Source organism: Miscanthus floridulus, chromosome 1, assembly GCF_019320115.1.
Source record: "Miscanthus floridulus cultivar M001 chromosome 1, ASM1932011v1, whole genome shotgun sequence".
Classification (NCBI taxonomy): domain Eukaryota; kingdom Viridiplantae; phylum Streptophyta; class Magnoliopsida; order Poales; family Poaceae; genus Miscanthus; species Miscanthus floridulus.
The window spans coordinates 192,138,067-192,159,112 of record NC_089580.1 but is presented as its reverse complement, the minus strand read 5'-3'; the positions used below and the strand labels follow the sequence as shown (position 1 = coordinate 192,159,112).

Sequence of the window (21,046 nt, the reverse complement as noted above, 5' to 3'; positions counted from 1 at the left end):
AAATATTTCTCTCTTAACTTGCTAAATAATCATATAGGATATATCTAATATACTAAGTCATGTACTAAATTATCATATAGGACATATCTAATACAATAAGTCATGTGCTAAATTATCATATAGGATATATCCAATATAATAAGTTATGTCTTATTTTAGATATTTCATTTCTTTCAATAACACATACAAAGTTTGCACTACAACTACAAGCAATATCTGCTGGGCAAGAAATTAGGTGCTCGCCATGAAACTGCTAATATCTGGCAAGAGCTGTGTATGCAGTTGTGGCTATTCACCAAATGGTGCTAGTCAACTATTTGATGAATATATTCATCAATAAATTTGTTCCTCCGCAGGTACATAAATTTCTGTTATGCAAATAAAAAGTAGTGCATGTAGATCTAAATAATCAAGATTATTTTTCTTTTTCTATCACAACTATGCAGTTGATTACTAATATGTCATGTACAATCATGAAAGATTATTGAATGTCATGTCAAGGATCAAGTATCAGCACTGCCCACCTTCCCATATTTATAAGAGACAAAACACAGACAAGGGGTAGCTGTACTTCTTGTTCAAGAAAGTATGGTTCTACATTACATAATTTGTAAATACAACTAAAAATCTGTCCATTTAAGTGCCTCACTAAATTATAGCATCTCTACTGATATAAACCATGTAGCAGTTATATACATACAGTAATTTAGAACTTATAAGTCAGCCAATAACAAAGACTAGAAATTCTGGAGCCTTTGATGATCAAGCTATAACCATTTTAACTCATTGGTATACACGCTGATATCTTTTTTTGAAAATACAGGAGGGGTTTCCCCCCTGCTTGTTAAATATTAAAATAAGTAGAAAGAAGAGTGTGTGCGGCAAAATCGAGAGCCGCACCGAGCCGAGAGCAAAAGCGTGCGTCGCGTCATAGTACCTTGTCGAGGAGGAATGTGGCGCACGCGACCGCTCTCCCGGGACGCCGGGGGCGGAGCTCGCGGTACACGAGCTCGCAGTACACGGCAACGGCGGGGAAGCTCGGGGCGGCGGAGACCTCAGGGACGGCGGCCGGCTGCTCGGGGGTGGAGCTCGGGGACGGCGGCCGGCTGCTCGGGGGCGGAGCTCGGGGCGTGGGGTCGGCGAGGCGGGGGTGGAGGTGGGAGGAATGCGGCGGCGGGCCGCGCGGACGGCGGCGGCGCGGAGGAGCTCGGGCGGCGGCGGTGGCGCAGGGAGCTTGGGGAGAGGTGGGCGCGGGCGGGTGTGAGGAGATGGGTTTCGGTTTGGGCCGGTGGGCCTTTTTTCATTAAGGGCCTGTGCCGAGTGCTCCTGACCCGACACTCGGCAAAGGTGTATTTTTATTTTTTTAATAAAATCCTTTGCCGAGTGCCACGTGGGCCGGCACTCGGCAAAGGCCTCTTTGCCGAGTGCCAGGTGGGTCAGCACTCGGCAAAGTCCTCTTTGCCGAGTGCCAACCCTAGCACTCGGCAAAGTGTAATTTTTTTTTGATTTTTCTTCCCAATTTTTTTGTGGGGCCTTAATACAGTAACTACATCTCAACTTCAAATTTTGGGACAATTTTGACTTTTTGTGCTATATTTCTTCAATTATTTTTGTTTCGTTGACTTTTTTCGACAACTCCAAATTTGAACTGCAGGTACATGAAATAATGGAATTTGGTCATTCCAAAAATGGTAGTAATGATGTTCGGCGTATGTTGAGGCCGTATCCAGGACCTCGCATGAAGTTACGACCATGTTAGTGTCGTAACATGACGAGTTACCTGTAGGAAAAGTGTTTTTAAATTATATAAAATCCAAACGAAGTCCGAAAATGACGAAACTTGTCGAGGTGTGTTGTCATAGCAAGTTGTGACGTCGGATGCCTAAAACCCAGACATCTCCACAGTAGGGCACTCGGCAAAGGGGACGACCACGGGAAAGGTTCAAATTTGGAGTTGTCGGAAAAATTCAAATTGCTCCAAATTTTGACAGATCACATGTGGAGATGTCTGGGTTTTAGCACAACTGCAGATGCCCTCTTTGCCGAGTGCTGGGGGCACTCGGCAAAGCCAGCCAAGCACTCGGCAAAGGCTTTGCCGAGTGCCGCACTCGGCAACGGTCTCTCGGCAAAGATTTTGTCGGCAAAAATTTCTTTGCCGAGTGCCAAAAATCGACACTCGGCAAAGTCTTTGCCGAGTGCCAAGCCCGCACTCGGCAAAAAAATAACTGCCGTCAACATTTGACGCCGTCTTTGCCGAGTGCCTAGGGACTGGCACTCGGCAAAATTTGAATTTTTGCCGAGAGCCAGGGCTCAGCACTCGGCAAAGAAACAATTTTTTTTTAAAAAAATCTTTTTAAAAATAGTCTTTGCCGAGTGGTACCATCTGGCACTCGGCAAAATTGACCTCTTTGCCGAGTGCCAGGCTGTGGCACTCGGCAAAACTGGGGAAGTGGCTATTTTTGCAGCATTTTTTTCCAGCTTTGCCGAGTGCCACACCCCTGGCACTCGGCAAAGACTTCTTTGCCGAGTGTTGGCACTCGGCAAAGCTAGGAAATTTGCAATTTTTTTTGTTTGTTGCTTTCCTTCGAAAGCAAACACGCAAAACTCATATATAATACATGAGACAGCACACAGGCATTTAGCATCACACAAAACGCATACATAATCCATCACATACATCCATAATACATCACAAGCACATCCAACATCCATCACAAGCACATCCTCATGCATAATCCATCACACGCACATCCAATGTGCAAATCCATGACAACATCTAAGAAGTCTTCATCCAACACAAGTCCTAGATCAAGAAAAGTCAATGAAACATGAAGGGGCACCACCTACTGCCACTGATCCCAATGGGAGCCTGAAGGGGCACCTTCGTGCGGTGGTGGACCTGTCCAACCGGGGTGTGTGTGCTGAGGCGAAGGAGTCGGGTTCGAACCCGACGACTGTTGCACAAAGGAGAATTGAATTCATTAGTATCTACACAAGCTAAAGGACTTGATCAACCATATATATATATACTCACCGGAGTGCCTAGAGCCAGAGGAGTAGGAGGCACAACTGGAGCGAGTAGCGACTGGGGCACCACCACACCCGGGAGAGTGGTGCCGAGGCTCGACATGAATGAGAACATGTCCTGCATCCTCTGCGCCTCGGCCGCCCTCTAGGCCCTCAGGACCTCCCACTTGGCCCTCTCAACCTCCCTCTGGGCCCTCTCCCTCTCCCTCTCGACCCTCTCGGCCTCCCTCTCGGCCTCCATCCTCTCCACAGTGGCCTGCAATATTCAATCACCAACGTTTAAACAATGCAAATGCAAGGTACATGTGTAAAAGTAATGAACGGCGAATAAAATAGAACTAACCTGGAGTGCCGCCATCTGCTGCAGTGTGCTCGCCTGCCGAGGTCGAATGGGGATGGAGGAGCTCGTGCTCTGTGCTCGGATCTGGACGAGGTTGGGCACAGAGGTCGAGTCGACCATGTTGGAGGCCATCCAGTACCGGCCGTGCTGCTTCCCTCCTCCGAGCCTCATCATGAGGTCGGTATCAAGGGGCTGGGTGGCGGGGTCGAAGTCCTCCCCATGCCGCTCGCGGGCCGACGAGGCGTAGTCAGTGAGCTTGCTGTGGACGCTCGTGTTGCTGTACGCCTTGGGCCCGTCCTCTGGGTTGTAGACGGTGTCCGGGGCTATCGCCTTGCCCTTGTGTGCCATGGCATACGCCATGAACTCGTTGCATTCCTGGCCATCATGCGACTGGGACTGCGAGGAAAACACAAAGACGATTAGAAGTAATGAGAATTGAGCGTTAGAACAAATAAATAAATAAGTGCGTAGCGTGTACCCAGGCCTAGGCGTACGAACTGAGGGGCCAGTTGCCTTGGTGGTGCATCGGCCCACCCATCTGCAGGCGGCACTCCCGACGGAGGGCGTGCCTCTCCCTCCACTCATCGGAGACCCACTTGTCCATGATGGCCGCCCAATAGTCTCTGTGCCTGGCGCACCAAGAAGGACACATCTGCATGCCATCAAGTATTGTATTAGAAATGTTAGAATATAAAATGAAGGCTACCTATTCTTCATGGAATGAGTCAGTAACAATGTTTTATAACTTACTGCGAGGTACTGCTCCCTGGTGAGTGTCATGGTCCTGGCCGCGCTCTTCCCCGGGTACCGACCAAGGACGTTGCACGAGTGGTTGATGTGGCACTGCAGCCTCGCCTCGTAGTACAGGTCCGTGACTCGGCCCCTGCATGCCCTGTCCTGCACCTTCATCACCCAGGCGGGGTCATGCCCCTCCTCCAACGTGAAGAAGTTCTACATACAGACATCATGTGTCCTTTCATTATTTCAAGAACGTCTAATGATTTCATAGTATTGAGCAATGTAGTGTGATGTAGACTCACCCAGAACTCACGCCTGATCCGCTCCTGTACGGTGCCATACACGGCGTCCACGGCGGAGTTGAAGTGGTCCCACGTCCAGGGAGGCGACTCAACCTGGGCGTGGGTGACCAAACCAGGGTAGTGCAGGCGGATCAGGCCGTCGAGGATCCCATTGCACTGCCGATGATCGCCCCCGGACACAAGTTCCTAGTTCCTACAGGAGTCAGTAAGAAGAATTGTTAGTCCGTAGTTCGATTTTCAACATATGAACAAGAAGAGATGCAAAATGAACGGATACTTACTTGTCGCCCTTGGGACGAATCACTGGCCTCCTCTGAAATGGGATCGGCCACGTTGGGAGCTGCGAGGACCCGGGCAAGTACGGTGCCAATGAGGTGCTCGAAGTGGAACCCCCCGCCACCCCCCCAGAGGAAGTGTCACCCCCTGCCACCCCCCAGAGGAAGTGTCACCCCCTCCTGTCTGGGGGGCCAGCTGCTGGTCCTCGTCGTCAGTGGTCGTCGTCCGATCCTCCTCAGGCCGGGGGATGGCAGACGACTGCACCGCCCTCCTCGGACGGCCACGGGGGCGGCGGGCCGAACGGCTCCTCGCCTCCGCCTCCGCCTCCGCCTCCGCCTCCTGAGTCGTCCTCGCGTAGAGCGAGTTGCAGGTCCGGGTCCGCCTTCCGCCCAGCATTTTGTCGAGTGCCTGCAAATACAAAGAGTAAACCAGTTAGCACAATATAGACAAATATAGAGATGCAAAATGAACGAAACATAACTAGAAAATAATAATAATATAGTATTACATGAATTAGAAATAATCTTCAGGATCGGCAGCGGCCGGATCATAAGTGTCGTCATCACTAGCAATGTTGTCTAACATTTCCGCCTCATCTCCATTCTTGTCATCAATGGCAATGCCAAACCGTAATCGCTCAAGCAGTGCTAAGTCTTTGGCATTTTGCACCTCTTCTCCATCGTCCTCATCTCCATCGTCCTCATCAATGTCATTGTCTACTTCCATGCCCATCAGCGAAAACATGTCTATGTGAAACATGCCATCTAGCCCCTCGGGTTGATAGAACTCCCCTGTATATGTGTTTGGGTCAAAGTTGTAATCCTCATCGTTTGGGACAGGCACTTTGCCATGCGGTGATACCAACTGCGCAAGGTACCAACCCTCAAGAGTGGGATCTTTTTGGCACGCCCATGGAAGATAATAAACTTGCGTGGCCTGTTGAGCCACAATATAGACATCGTCTCCTTGATAGAGGGAATCTTGTCGAATTTCAACTTGTCCAATCTTAGGGGCTCTTCTCGTGACATTGGGATCGAACCAATGGCATTTGAATACGACTGGCTTATGACCTCCGCGAAGCTCAAAGTTGAGCTCATATATTTCTTCGACTATGCCGTAGTAGTCGCAGTCATCGGTGCCGGGCGTACGAACTCCAGTATTCGTGGTTTTTTGATTGGGCCGACTGAGCTCGTGGCTTCTTGTGTGGAAGCGATAGCCATTCACATCATATACGGTGAATGACTTGACCCTATAGGGGAAGCCTTTAACAACCTGTTTCAACTCTTCATCCATTTCCGCATCCGTGCGTGCCTGTAAGGTGAGGGCGGATAGATCATTACTCGCTCGTAGGAGCAAAGTGGGATGTCACAGATGGAACGATGTAAATTGGATGGTACCTTCTTTTCGAACCATGAAATGAAATCGGGCACACCACCTTTGAGAAGACTATCTTGTTCTTGAGGGGAAGGATCCCTATTTCCTATCCAGTATGTACTCAGAAATTCCCTGAAAAAGCAAGAGACAAGGGGGTTGGATAGATAGACGATAGTGACGACGTATGTAACAAGCTCATTGAGAACTTACTGCACATAAGGGTTCACTTCGTCAAGGTTCAACAACACATACAACATGATAGTGCGCCACTCATCATTCTACAAGGTCTTGGTGCTCGAAGCGCTTGCCCTGCCAAGTTGACCTTTGAAAAGGCTGAGATTTGATGACCTCTTGTTGGTGTTGTAACGAGGGATTGGATTGTGCACGTTGGGAAGGCTATCCTTATAGTATGATGTTGTGAAGTTTGACACCTCCTCAAGAATGAATGCCTCTGCCATGGATGCCTCAATTCTGGCTTTATTTCTACACTTTTTCCAAAGAACCTTTAGACATCTCTCGATTGGATAGCACCAACGGGCTTGCACGGGCCCCCCATTCGTGCCTCATGAGGCAGGTGCAAAATCAGATGCTGCATTGAGAGGAAGAAGCCAGGTGGGAAGATCTTTTCCATCTTACAGAGCAACACAGGTGCCACTTTCTCTAAGTCATCAATCACAACCCGAGATAGCTCCTTGGCACAAAGCTGGCGGAAGAAATAGCTCAACTCTACTAGGACACGCCACACATGCTCGAGGACAAAACCTCTGGTCATCGCTAGAAGGAGCCGCTCAATCCATATGTGGAAGTCATGACTCTTCATCCCTAACACTCGGCAAGTGGACACATTCACTCCCCTCCTCAGATTCGCCGCATACCCATTAGGGAACATTAACGACTGAACCCATTGACATACTTCCCTCCTTTGGTCCTTCTTCAAAACGAAATCGACCGAAGTCCTTTTCCATTTCTTGCCAGGCGCGGGAGTCTTCATCACTTGCTTTGGTCTATCGCACAGTGCTGCTAGGTCCACTCTTGCCTTAACATTGTCCTTTGACTTTTCTGTGTCCATGAGTGTTCCCCAAAGCGCCTCGGCGATATTCTTCTCTGTGTGCATTAAATCAATGTTGTGTGGAAGAAGAAGATCGTTGAAATAGGGAAGCCTAGTCAAGCCCGATTTATGAGTCCACATGTGGTACTGACCATATCCATCAAAACGATCTTTCTCTTTATCAACTTTGAGAGCCTCTATCTCAGCGCGGATCTCGGCAGCGGTCATCATCTGAGGTGCAGGATCGGTGACTTCAACACCTTTCGTGAAGTTCTTGATGTCTCGTCTGAATGGATGGTCAAGGGGGAGGAACTGACGATGTTGGTCGAACGAAGAAAACTTGCCACCACTCTTCAGCCAAGTGAACCTCACACCTGCCTTGCATATTGGGCATGGGAACTTCCCGTGAACACACCACCCGCAGAATAGGCCATATGCCAGGAAGTCATGCAGGGAGTAGTGGTACCACACATGCATTGTGAAGTTTCTCTTTGTAGCTCGGTCATATGTCAGTACCCCCTTTTCCCAAGCATCGATCAAATCATCGAACACAGGCTCCATGAACACACCCATATTGTTCCCCGGATGTCCAGGAATTATCAGTGACAAAAATACGTTCTTGGGTTGAAAGATGACACCGGGGGGGAGATTCAGGGGTATCATGAACACGGGCCAACAAGTGTATGGGGCCACGGACAATCCATACGGGTTGAACCCATCTGTTGCCAACGCTACACGTACATTGCGAGCCTCCTCAGCTTTAACACGATGTATGCCATCGAAATGGGTCCAGGCGTCGCTATCTGATGGGTGTACCATCTTGTCCGGATTGTACCTTTTGCCATTTTTGTGCCATGTCATCTGTTTCACGGACTCCTCTGTCATGTACAGCCGTTGGATCCTCGGTATGAAAGGAAGGTACCGTAGGACCTTCGTAGGGATACTCAGTTGTTCCTTCTTGCCATCACTAGTGTCGACCTCTAGGTACCTAGAGGATTTGCACTTTGGACAGTGCGTTGCTCCCTCGTGATCTTTCCTAAAAAGGACGCATCCATTCGGACAAGCATGGATCTGCTCATACGGCATCTTAAGTGCACGAAGAAGTTTCTGTGACTCGTACAAGTTCTTCGGCAGGATGTGATCCTCCGGAAGCAGGGATCCAAAAACTGCCAACATACCACCGAAGTTGTCCTGACTCATGCGAAACTGCGACTTCAACCCCATGATGCGTCCAATTGCATCCAGCTGCGATACCGTTGTCTTTTCGTGCAAGGGCTTCTGCGCTGAAGACAGCATATCATAGAACGTCTTTGCGCTTTCCTCTAGCTTCTCCTCCAATCCTTCACCGAACCGTGCCCGCTGAATGTCATCCATCCAGTCTGCTACCCCACCATCTCCATCATAATCCTCGAGACGCTGTCTCACAACCTCCTCTCTAATACGATCGGCTTCACCATGGTGGATCAAGCGGGTATAGTTTGCCGTGAATCCATACTTGATAAGATCTTCCCCCACGAGCCTCTTAATTTTTCTTTTCTTGTTGCCACATCTGCTGCACGGACACAGCATCCGGGCTGACCCTTTAGCAGCCTCGCCAAATGCATGCTCCAGGAAAACATTGGTCTTGGTCATCCATTCTGGGGTCATACTTGCGTGGCCCGTGTACATCCACTCACAGTTATCCATCCTCTGGCACATGCATATGTAAGCGAGTAATAAAAACTGTAGGTAAATCCACAAGGCGTTCCTACTATACATCTAATAGGTGAAGGATAGGTCCTAATCCCACCCAAGGATGCATAGATGAGGTTGGCTTCCATGGTCCGCTCCTATCCAAGACAGAATTTTGGCAGCACCTCCCCGCTGTTCTCCGGATACACGTCCTGGTAGGGAGATTGTGTATCAGGAGAACAACGAGGAGGTGGTGCCAAAACTCTGTCTCGGACAAGAGCGGGCCACGGAAACCAACCCATCTACGCATCCGCGGGCTGTCCAAAAAACGCGGACAATCCAAAATAGGTACGGAATTTGGTATGCAAAGATCTGCATACCAACGACCGTATCTCTTTCGGACGGGAGACGCCTAACTGGGGTTACACGAGATACAAGTATGCAAGATGGGTTATACCTAGGGTGTCGGTGAGGTCAGGCTAGTGGGGCGGTGGCGAGTTGCTGCAGTGGCGAGGCGACACGGTGCAGGCAGAACCGCAATGCCAACGAAGACGATCGGGGTCACCGAGTGCCTCCCAACGGTCCTCGTCCTGCAAAGAAAAGGCAAATGGTTAGACTCTATTGAAAATTTCGGCAGCACCTCCCCAGCACGGAGAGGTTCCCAAAACCTGCAGAAAACATTGGCACGAAGGCCAACAACCGCATGTATACCAAACATAGGCACGAAGGCCATCAACCACATACATACAACAATAACTACTACTAACACTAAAACTATGAACAACAACTACAACTACTACTGTCACTACGACTTACTAACTAATACTAACACTACTAATTAACTACTACTACTAACACTACTACTTACTAACTAATACTAACATTAGGGCATACCTTGCCAGCGAGAATGCGAAGACCAAGGGCCGGCGACGACAACGGGGACGACCGCTACGGCGTGAGGGTCGACGAACCGAGGCGGCACCTTTCTTCTCCTCTTCTCCTCTTCTCCACTTCTCCTTCTCTCCTCCCTTCTCTTTCTTCTTCTTCCTCCTCCCCTTCTTCTCCTTCCTCCTTTCCTTCCTCCTCTTCCTCCTACCTCCTCCTCCTTCCTACAGCGGGCGCGCGGGCGCGGGGCCGAGGCGCGCAGGCGCGCGGGCCGGGGAGCCGGCGGGGCGGGCGCGTGGGGAGCTAGCGGCTGCGGCTCGACGGCTCCGGCGGCAGCGGCGCAGCGGCTACGGTGCGGTGGCGGGGCGGCTACAGTCCTGGTTTGTGAACACCATACGTGATGACTTCCTCCAAACGTTTTCAAATTTTTACCACCGCATATGCATGTGATGTCACGACATCTCGCCAAGTTTCATGATTTTCGGGATCCGTTTGAATTTTATAGAATTAAATAACCACTCGCACGCAAGTTCGCGACGTTGCCCCGTGAGCACGTTGATCAAAATTTGGAGACAGTTCCTAGATTTAGCATAAAGTGACACTAACAAACAAGAATAACATTTTTGGAATGGATCAAAACTATTATTCGATGCACCTGCAGTTCAAACCTACATTTTCTGGAAAATTGCAAGAAAACGAAATAAAGTGAAGAAATATAGCAAACAGCAATGAAATTGTGCCAAATTTGAACATGTTGTTCATGGTACAAATACAAATCTAAGAAAAAAAATTGGTGGCAAAAAACAAAAAAAAATTATTTTGCCGAGTGCCAAGGTTTGGCACTCGGCAAAGTGAATATTTTGCCGAGTGCTAGCCCTAGGCACTCGGCAAAGCCAATATTTTGCCGAGTGCCAAATAGAAGGCACTCGGCAAAGAGGACGGCGTTGGATACCATTATCCCCGGGTGCCTCTTTGCCGAGTGCCCAACTTTGCCGAGTGTCTGGCACTGGGCAAAGTTTGGATTTGCCGAGTGCCTTATTTTGCCGAGTGCCAGACACTCGGCAAAGCCCTATTTGCCGAGTGCCAAGTTTCGCCGAGTGCGGCACTCGGCAAAGATTTGAGCACTGGGCAAAGTCCTGGTTTCCTGTAGTGTAGGCATCCGACGTCACAACTTGCTCGAAACTTTCTCAATTTTTTACCATAGCCTCCACATGCGATGACAACACACCTCGACAAGTTTTGTCATTTTCGGACTTCGTTTGGATTTTATATAATTTAAAAACACTTTTCCCGCAGGTAACTCGTCATGTTACGACACTAACATGGTCGTAACTTCATGCGAGGTCCTGGATACAGCCTCAACATACGCCGAACATCATTACTACCATTTTTGGAATGACCAAATTCCATTATTTCATGTACCTGCAGTTCAAATTTGGAGTTGTCGGAAAAATTCAACGAAACAAAAATAATTGAAGAAATATAGCACAAAAAGTCAAAATTGTCCCAAAATTTGAAGTTGAGATGTAGTTACTGTATTAAGGCCCCACAAAAAAATTGGGAAGAAAAATAAAAAAAAAATACACTTTGCCGAGTGCTAGGGTTGGCACTCGGCAAAGAGGCCTTTGCCGAGTGCCGGCCCACGTGGCACTCGGCAAAGGCTGTCGCCCTGGCTGACCCTAATCCTGCCACGTGGCAGGCCTTTGCCGAGTGCTTGGCACTCGGCAAAGGTGGCTCCTTTGCCGAGTGCCTAACGACAGGGCACTCGGCAAAGGGGACGACCACGGATGCCATTTGTCCAGGCCCCCCTTTGCCGAGTGCCCCTCTTTGCTGAGTGCCAGACACTCGGCAAAGAGATCTTTGCCGAGTACGTGGTCTGGCACTCGGCAAAGAGCCTCTTTGCCGAGTGCCCGTGGTTTGCCACTCGGCAAAGCATGCGGCACTCGGCAAAGTAACTGTTCCCGTAGTGCCACTTGGTTCCAAACAGAACACACGTTAGCTGAGCAGCGAGCTCCCAGGGCCAATGCTAAAACTAGACTCTCACGTGCAAATGACATGATGACACTAGCGGTAGGGGCTTCACTTGAGAGTTGAGATGAGGGTTTTAGATTTATCCTTTTTCTAGCGTAGTCTTATGAGGATAAACATGGATGCTCTATTAGGCTGTCTCCAACAGCTTACCCATATGGGCACCTAAACCCAAAATTGATACTGGATGGTACTGTTTCGGCCTATAACAGAGTACCTATATGCGAGACCCATTTTGGGAGAGTCATAATCCAAATATGAGTATTCTCTTTCCTGGAGACTCATTTGCGGAAAGGGTTCTCTTTTAGGTCTTGTTGTTAGAGAAGACAAAAAAAAATGGGTATTGAATCCTTTGCCTTTAGCGCTACCTAAACGTGGAATGGGTCTTATATTTTGGGTGATGTTGTTGGAGATAGTCTTAGAGCCTGCAATTATTAATAGTAAGAAAAGACGTAGACAACGAAACATTGTCTTTTTCAATAAAGACATTAAATATTTGGAGAAAAAAATACAACCACAGGTGCAATTGGGACCTTTATATTATTGTAAGCCTACAATCAATAATCTAAGTTGTTGCCTTGTATCACCCTAATCAACGACGGTGCAACTTGCTGATTGCAAGTCGGGCTTTGTCAGAGGCTGTTTTATTCTCGCAAATTGTCTGTTCTAACTAAACCAAATATCTTATCGACTTACTATAAATAGCTTAAAAAACCCATTTTTCCATGGAACTGAAAAACGAACGAAGATGCATGCATGGGGCGGCACCCGAGCAGCAATCTACGTTCTACGACGCTGGTTGGGGTGGTCCGCAGGAGTTCCCGGGCTTCGTATAGTCGCAGTTGCCGTTGCCGGGGTCGCTTGGCGGCCCGTTGCCCTTGTCTAGCACCTGCCCCAGCTGCCACCCGCCGTCCGCCCCTGCCGCCGCATTCAGCAACGGCCTCGCCGAGAGGATCACGTCGCAGCATTGCATCAGCAGCACGGCCACCACCACCGCCTTCACCATCGTTGCCGCAGTCGTCGATGCCATGTGGATGCTACGTTTGATTGCAAACAAGCTGGGGCTAGGTGTGCGTTGTTGCTACTTGCTAGCTAGTGAGGAGTATATGTGCGTACGTGGAAGAAAGCGTCGAAGTGTTTGGTTTTGGTTGGAGGGAAGCAAGCATGATGGCTTCCTTTTATAGAGTTCGTTTCCCATATGTTTATCAGGTCATCAAGCCTAAGCCTAGTTACACGGTTTATTTTCAAACTGTTGATCAGCGCGGTCCATTTGAGTTCAACTTCTGAAGTTTGAAGCCGATGCAAGTGTCATAACGAAAGCACATATATATAAACGAAGTCCCTAGCTAGGGAGTAGGGACCATATATGAACATATATAACTACGTACACCGATATCCAACCGTGAAATATCTGTTTCCTCGATTCACTAGGATCGAGTCTCTCTTGCCCCCACTTGGTATTCGGCAAGTGTTCTAGCTTCTCATTGCCTTGTTGCTAGGGTTCGTGAATTCTCAGTCGATCTGTGCTTACTGTTGGACCGGTCCATGCGTGAATGTTTGTGACTTTGGACACGGTTCGGTCGTATTCTATGAGTCTCCGAGGACTAATCTCGTTCATCATGTTCATGTCATCAAGCGCAGTACTGTAGTCTGTGTAGTACTGCCCTATTTCTACCGTCCATGCATTAACGATCGCAAGAGTTAGTACTGTAGTCTTTACCTTCAGATCGAGGATTAAGCAGCGCGCCTAAAAAACATTTCTTCATTAACGATCACAGTCAAATTGAGTAGACCCGCACTGATCGCATGTACCGGACGGTCCAGTGCGTTCCAGCTGACGGTCCGGTGTAGCCGCCTAGGTCGAGCCCGAATGAATTGGATTTAACCATCTTATATTAAAAACATTACTTCATTAGTTGCCACTCAATTATGAAAATATTTTTGTTCCTTGTTGGTGAGGCTTTCTTTTATGGACCTTGGTCTTTGTAACATTAGAAACTTGTTTTCATCACAGATGTGGCTTAATTCCTTTCTTATTACCATTGTTTGAATCAGTATGGCCTCGAGTAAATACACGTTGAGGTCTTCGTAACATTACAAATCCCAAGCGTGGTGCGTGCATGTGTGTGCCATATATTATCAAAATTTCTTATATTGGGTAAATTAAATGTGCTTTGTGAATCTTCATGAAGAGACATGCAACCATTACCAGGGGCTGGTCTTGGATGGGGACAAAGGGGGCTATATAGTGAAGATTTAGGGCAAGAGCTAAAATTTAATGGTGATTTGAGGCTAAGCAACAGTGATTTAATGAAGAAATGAGGCTCACGAGGGGGCTGCAGCCCCAAGCCCCCTGGATCCGCCCCTGACCATTACAAGATCATGTGGATATATTATGGATCCACCGTGGAGCTGCTGCACCTCTCTCTCTGTCTCACTTTCACTTGGACCCCACGCATCAGGGGGCATAATGAAAAAGATGTAAAAAAACCAATGGCATTTTCTTCTTCCACTGATCTCACACGTCCTCGGCGCGGGGCGGAGCTCTCGGCTGGGCGCGGTCACGGCTTCGCTGCTCGTCATGTCACATATGTTGTCTGTCACAACCATATAAACACGTGCCTATATTTCTGATGTCGTCTGTCACAACCATATAAACACATGCATGTTGCACGTGTATGATTACTTGTATACAGAAGATATAAGATATAGAGTCGTCCTATTCGCTTGAACTTATATGCCCGTCTTATCGGTCATGATACAATGTTTTTCTCTCACAACAAAACCGCATCAACCGGCTTATCAGCCGCAGCCGAACAACCCGCATACAAGAGTAACACGTTTTACCAAGAGGACTAAGTCGTGGGTGCAGTCCTGAGATCGAAGTGAGAATATATAATGCTAGACCCCAAGATAAAATTTTACAAGGCTCCATTTGGATCCACCCAGCTAATTATTAGCTTTTTTTTAGCAACAGCTAATTATTAGCTGTGTTAGTTAAGAGAAATCAACTAATAGCTAATTAGCTGGGTGGTAGGTAAGACATATATTAGCTGGACTTATTAGCTCAAGTATCCAACAAACGGATCCTCGACTAATTTTTAGCAGCTGACTATATTGTACGGATCCAAACACGCCCTTATAATCATAATCAATTTACTTTTAATGATGTTATCATTGTTCCAGATCCCACGAAGATGTTAAGATTTATTTTGGTTGCCTTCTACTACCCTGAGTGCTATATGATCCCTCCCTCTACGGCGCTTCACGGTACTGCATAGCTTGCTTGGTCGCCATCCCGCTCCGACTCATGCTCCGTGCTAGATTTGTCAATTTGGTCTTTGCCCTTTCCCCACAACAGCATGTATAGGCCCAGAATCACAACAGCACCCCTATTATGCTGCATATATATATCGACATTAGTGGATTATTGACGATAAGCTGTCATCAGACTTGTTGAGTTGGATTCCATTATTAATTACGCAGATGATTATACCTTCCTATGTATATAGGTTTTCACCGAACATGAAATAGGCCAGCATGGCCGCCATGATGGCCGCTAAGGGATCAAACATGGTAACGAAGACGGGACCTTTCTTCTGGGTGCACCACAGCTGAACGTAGAATGTGAAGCCGCTGCAGGCAATTCCCTGAAACTCGATCAAAACAAAACGACAGTGAATCGAAATGGGAAACCCAAGTCCGGATATGCATGCATGTTACGGGTTGCACTAGCTAAGCACAGTTCGTTTACTTACCGAGTAGACGACGCACCAGAACTTGAGGCCACGAAAACCTATCATCCAATCTTGGCACTTGTACTGCTGCATCAACACTGCGAAGTGCGAACACGGCTGACTGAATCCCTCCGACCGTGCACATCCATGCCGTTAGCGAACAATGGGCTGGGTACCGCTTGATTGAGGACGCCTGTACGTGCTCGCCAGCATACTTGTGTATATATACATATCATGCATTAATTCGTCTTATTTATTTATATATATATATATCTTAAAAAGCTAGCTAGGGATTTAATTTGGGCTGGATCGGAGGATGTTAATTGGCACCTACCTGTAGAATGAACCAGATGGACCAACACAAGCAGCTGGCCAATGCGAGGATTGGTCCTCTCCACCAGCTCTGACGCACGACGCTGCTGCCCGGTATGTGTATGGGTGGCTTCCAGTGGCTCGTTATTGCTTCTCCTTTGTACAGAGTCATGGTGGTCGCCCCGGCGAGCGATACCACCGTCCCAGCAATTTTGACCATCCCTCGTAGGCTCTTGGCGTCTACAATCTCCATTCTGAAACCAGGATGATCGAATGAGAGTCGTCGTCAAACTGCAAAACTTTATCTCTGATTATATTCGATCAGCTCATCATGGAGATCATCAGTTGTGTCAAAATTAAATTTTTACAAGGACAGAAAGGGTATGTAGTATCACCGGCGACCTGAGGATGATAGCGATGACAAAAGTTATTGAAGGGACGGTATTCACCATAGAAGTGACAAATGTTGGAGATGTGTACTCTAAGCTCGCGAAGTACAAGTTAGGACCTAAGCTCACCCTGCAAAGACAAACAAGCAGCTAGGCGACCTTAATTAATAAACTCACTAAAAAACCATTTCGCTTAAGGTTTTTTCTTTAAAAAAAGCAACAATAATACACGTGATCTTGTACTCTTCTCAAGACCTTCCACTTTAGCTCTTGCACGTGTTACCATCTCACTCCCACTATACATCTAACTCAGATAGGATACGTTTTTCTTTTAAATTCACTCTGGAGGCACCTTTAGTCCGGGTTTGAGACACAAACCAGGACTAAAGGTACATTTAGTCTGAGTTCATGTCCTAAACCGGGACTAAATGTTACACTTTTAGTCCGGGTTCGTGTCTCAAACCGGGACTAAAGCTTTTCTCACTGACACACCTTTCACTACTGGAAACAGAGACTTTGCCGAGTGCAAAATTCTTTGCCGAGTGTCAAAAATCGGGCACTCGGCAAAGACCTTCTTTGTCGAGTGCTGCACTTGGCAAAGAATTGCACTCGGCAAAGATTTCTTTGCCGAGTGCCGGAAACTCGGCAAACACGGGCACTCGGCAAAGTACTGCTTTGCCGAGTGCCAGACTCTCGGCAAAATCTCTACACTCGGCATAGACTGTCCGTGGAACGGCGTCCTGTCACGGCCTTCTTTGCCGAGCGCATGCGGTTAGGCACTCGGCAAAGATTTGTTTTTTTTTTGTTTTTAATTTCTTTGCCGAATGCCCCAGATCTGACACTCGGCAAAGATTTAAATTTTTTTTAAAAAATTCTTTGCCGAGCGTCTCAGATCTGGCGCTCGGCAAAGAAATTTTTTTTATTTTTAAAATACTTTGCCGAGTGCCCCCTGGACGGCACTCGGCAAAGATTTAATTTTTTTATTATTATTTCTTTGCCGAGTGCTCCTGTGGATGCACTCGGCAAAGAGGAAATTTTAAAAAAAAATTAAAACATTCTTTGCCGAGTGCCTGATGGCTGGTTTGTAAGCATCGTACGTGACAACGTGCACGAAATCTTCTGAAATTTTTATCATAGCCTCCACATATGATATCACGACATCTCAACAAGTTTCATGATTTTCGGACTTCGTTTGCTTTTTATAGAATTTATAAACACTTCACACGCAATTTCGCGGACATGTTTCGTGAACAAGATGTCCGAAATTTCGGGTCCGTTCCTGGATACGGCCTCTCACAACACTCACTAACATGACTATCAATTTTTGAATCATTAAACTCCATTATTCGTACCACGAGCAGTTCAAATTTCTAATTTCCAAAAAAATTCAAGTAAACGAAATAAAGTAACTAAATATAACAAAAAGCCACAAAAAATCCCCAAATTGTAACTAGGAGTTTCTGGTGCTTTAAAAAGGCTGCACAAAAAAATTGGAGGCCAAAAACAAAAAAACAAAAAAACTTTGCCGAGTGCCGGGGCATGGCACTCGGCAAAGGGTGTCTTTGCCGAGTGCCAGCCATCAGGCACTCGGCAAACAATGTTTTAATTTTTTTTTTAAAATTTGCTCTTTGCCGAGTGTATCTACAGGAGCACTCGGCAAAGAAATAACAAAAAAAAATTAAATCTTTGCCCAGTGCCGTCCAGGGGGCACTCGGCAAAGTATTTTAAAAATAAAAAAAAATTCTTTGCCGAGCGCCAGATCTGAGACGCTCGGCAAAGAATTTAAAAAAAAATTTAAATCTTTGCCGAGTGCTAGATCTGGGGCACTCGGCAAAGAAATTAAAAACAAAAAAAAACAAATCTTTGATGAGTGCCTCCCTGATCCGGCACTCGGCAAAGCCGCGGACTTAGAGGTTTTTCACCGGCCGGGCAGTCACTGCCAGCCACCCCGCGCCCACGCCTGCCCGCCCTGCTCGCCGCGCCGCCACCGGCACGCCCGCGCGCGCCGCGCCGCCGTGCTGCCCGCGCGCCTGCGCCGCGCGCCCGGCCCACGCGATGCCGCGCGACCGCGTCGCCCGGACGCCGCGTTGCCGCGCGCCCGCGCGCCCGGCCGCCCGACGAGTCCTTGCCCTCGCTGACCACACGCCCGGCCGCCCGTGCTGTTGCCTCGGCCGGCCTGCCCCCGGCCAGCCCTTCCCCTGGCCGCTCCGACCCTGCCTTCGCGCCTGCCGCGGCCAGCGCCGTGCCCCGGCCGGCCATTTCCCCCAGCCGCGCCGCCCGCTGCCCGCGCGCCAGGAGGCCGTGCCCCCGGGGCGCGCTGCCCTGACCTCGGCGGCCCTGCGCCATGGCCGAAGCCTTTTTTCCGGCCTTGCCCTGCCTCCCGGACGCGCCCCGTGGACCACCCGCCCCGACGCCATTCGTGCTCAACCCCGTCCCCGACTCCGCCCGATCCCGACGCCGCCCGCCCCTACCCCGTTGCCCGTCAGGTATGCCTTCTCACTTATTATTGTCGAGGTAGTGGTAGTTGTAGTAGTATTAGTTGTACTAGTGGTAGTATTAGTACAACTAGTGGTAGTATTAGTAGTAGAATTAGTGGTAGTAGTAGTAGAAGTAGTGGTAGTAGTAGTACAACTAATGGTAGTAGTTGTAGCAATAGTGGTAGTAGTAGAAGAACCAATGGTAGTAGTAGTAGCAATAGTGAAAGTAGTAGTATAAGTAGTGGTACTACTTGGATATATTCTTCTGCATGGATTGATATCCAAACTACATGGCTTCTGTTGAGCCATATGTGCTTGTCGGCCATCGTGCCGTTGTTTTTTGCAGGTTTTGGAAATCTCACCGTGCAGGGGAGGTTCTGCCGAATTTTTTTGTAAATAACAGTATTTTGTTCCATTTTTGTAGAGAAGAGCCCGTCAGAGTTGAGTCGGAGTTCTCGCCACCGTGTCGGTCTGTCTGCACCGCGTCGTCTCGCCACTGCACCGACCCGCCATGGCCCCGCTAGCCTGACTCCGTCGCCACCCTAGGTATAACCCCTCTTTTCGTATCATTGTCGTAGATCGCGTAACCCAGTTAGGCATCTCCCGTTCGAAAGAGATACAGTTGGAGGTATGCAGATCTTTGCATATCTATGACCGTATCTATTTCAGATTGTCCATGCTTTTTGGATAGCCCGCGGATGCGTAGATGGGTTAGTTTCCATGTTCTGCTCTAGTCCGAGATAGAGTTTCGGCATCACCTCCCTGTTGTTCTCCGGATACACACTCTTCTTTGGCAGGACGTGTATCTGGAGAACAGCGGGGAGGTGCTGCCAAAATTCTGTCTCAGATAGGAGTAGAGCATGGAAACTAACCTCATCTACACATCTGCGGGTGGGATTAGGACCTATCCTCACCTATTAGACAGTAGGAACACCATGTAGATGCAATTGATGGTTACATTACTCGCCGATACATATGTTAGAGGATGGATGACCGTCAGTGGATGTACACGAGCTGGAGAAGTCAGAGTGATTACACCATGGAATGGATGAACAAGACCGATGCTTTCTTGAACAGTGCATTTGGCAACGCTGCTAAAGGACATTGCCTAGTTTTGTGTCCCTGCAGCAAATGTGGAAACAGGAGAAGGGTAAACAAGGTGGAAATGGGTAAACATCTTGTGAAGAATGGATTTACGCCGGACTACACCCGGTGGGTCCACCATGGTGAAGCCCATCGTATGAGAGAGGAGGTGGTGAGACCACGGGTGGAGGCTTTTGATGCTGATGCCGGGGTAGCAGACATGTTAGATGACTTTCACCAAGGACAGTTCGATGAGGGACGTGAGAAGGAGGAGATGGAAGCAGCCGCACAGGCGTTCTACGATATGATGGACTCGGCACAGAAACCCCTTCACGATCGGTCAATGGTGTCTCAACTGGATGCCATTGGACGCTTAATGGGGTTGAAGTCCGAGTTAAACTTAAGTCGACCTGGCTTCGATAAGATGTTGGCCGTGATTGGCACCTTGCTTTCGGAGGGCCACATTCTGCCGAAGAGCATGTACGAGTCACAGAAACTCCTTCGAGCACTTAAGATGCCGTATGAGCAGATACATGCTTGTCCGAAAGGGTGCCTCCTATTTAGGAAAGAACATGAGCATGCAAAGTTCTGTCCAAAGTGTAAATCCTCCAGGTACCTAGAGGTAGACTCTGATGATGGCCAGAAGAGGCAACTTACGATCCCCATGAAAATCCTACAGTACCTTTCGTTCCTACCGAGGATCCAACGGCTATACATGACCGAGGAATCCACGAAACAGATGACATGGCACAAAAATGGCAAACGGTACAATCCTGACAAGATGGTACATCCATCCGATGGTGAAGCTTGGATCCGCTTTAATGACAAACATCGTGACAAAGCAGATGAGGCTCGTAATGTACGTGTCGCGTTGGCAACAAATGGGTTCAATCCTTATGGAATGATGGCTGCCCCATACACATGTTGGCCCGTCTTTGTTATCCCCCTTAATCTCCCCCCCGGTGTCTCCTTTCAATGACATAATGTATTCTTGTCGTTGATAATTCCTGGACACCCAGGGAGTAATATGGGTGTGTTCATGGAGCCCGTGTTTGATGAATTGGTCCATGCTTGGGACGAAGGGGTATGGACATACGATCAAGCTACAAAGACAACCTTCAAAATACACGTTTGGTACCACTACTCCCTGCATGACTTCCTGGCGTATGGGATATTCTGCGCCTGGTGTGTTCACAGGAAGTTCCCATGTCCAATATGCAAGGAAGGTGTGAGGTTTATTTGGTTGCAGAAGGGTGGCAAGTATTCATCGTTTGATAGACATCGTCAATTCCTACCTCTTGACCATCCATTCAGACAAGACATCAAGAACTTTACGAAAGGCGTCAAAGTGACAAACCC

General features: G+C 48.2%; 1 pseudogene; it reads right to left on the bottom strand.

The window, feature by feature from the left end:
* Positions 1-14,954: 14,954 nt before the first annotated feature.
* On the bottom strand, positions 14,955-16,298 carry LOC136469013 (WAT1-related protein At4g08290-like; annotated as a pseudogene).
* Positions 16,299-21,046: the final 4,748 nt, after the last annotated feature.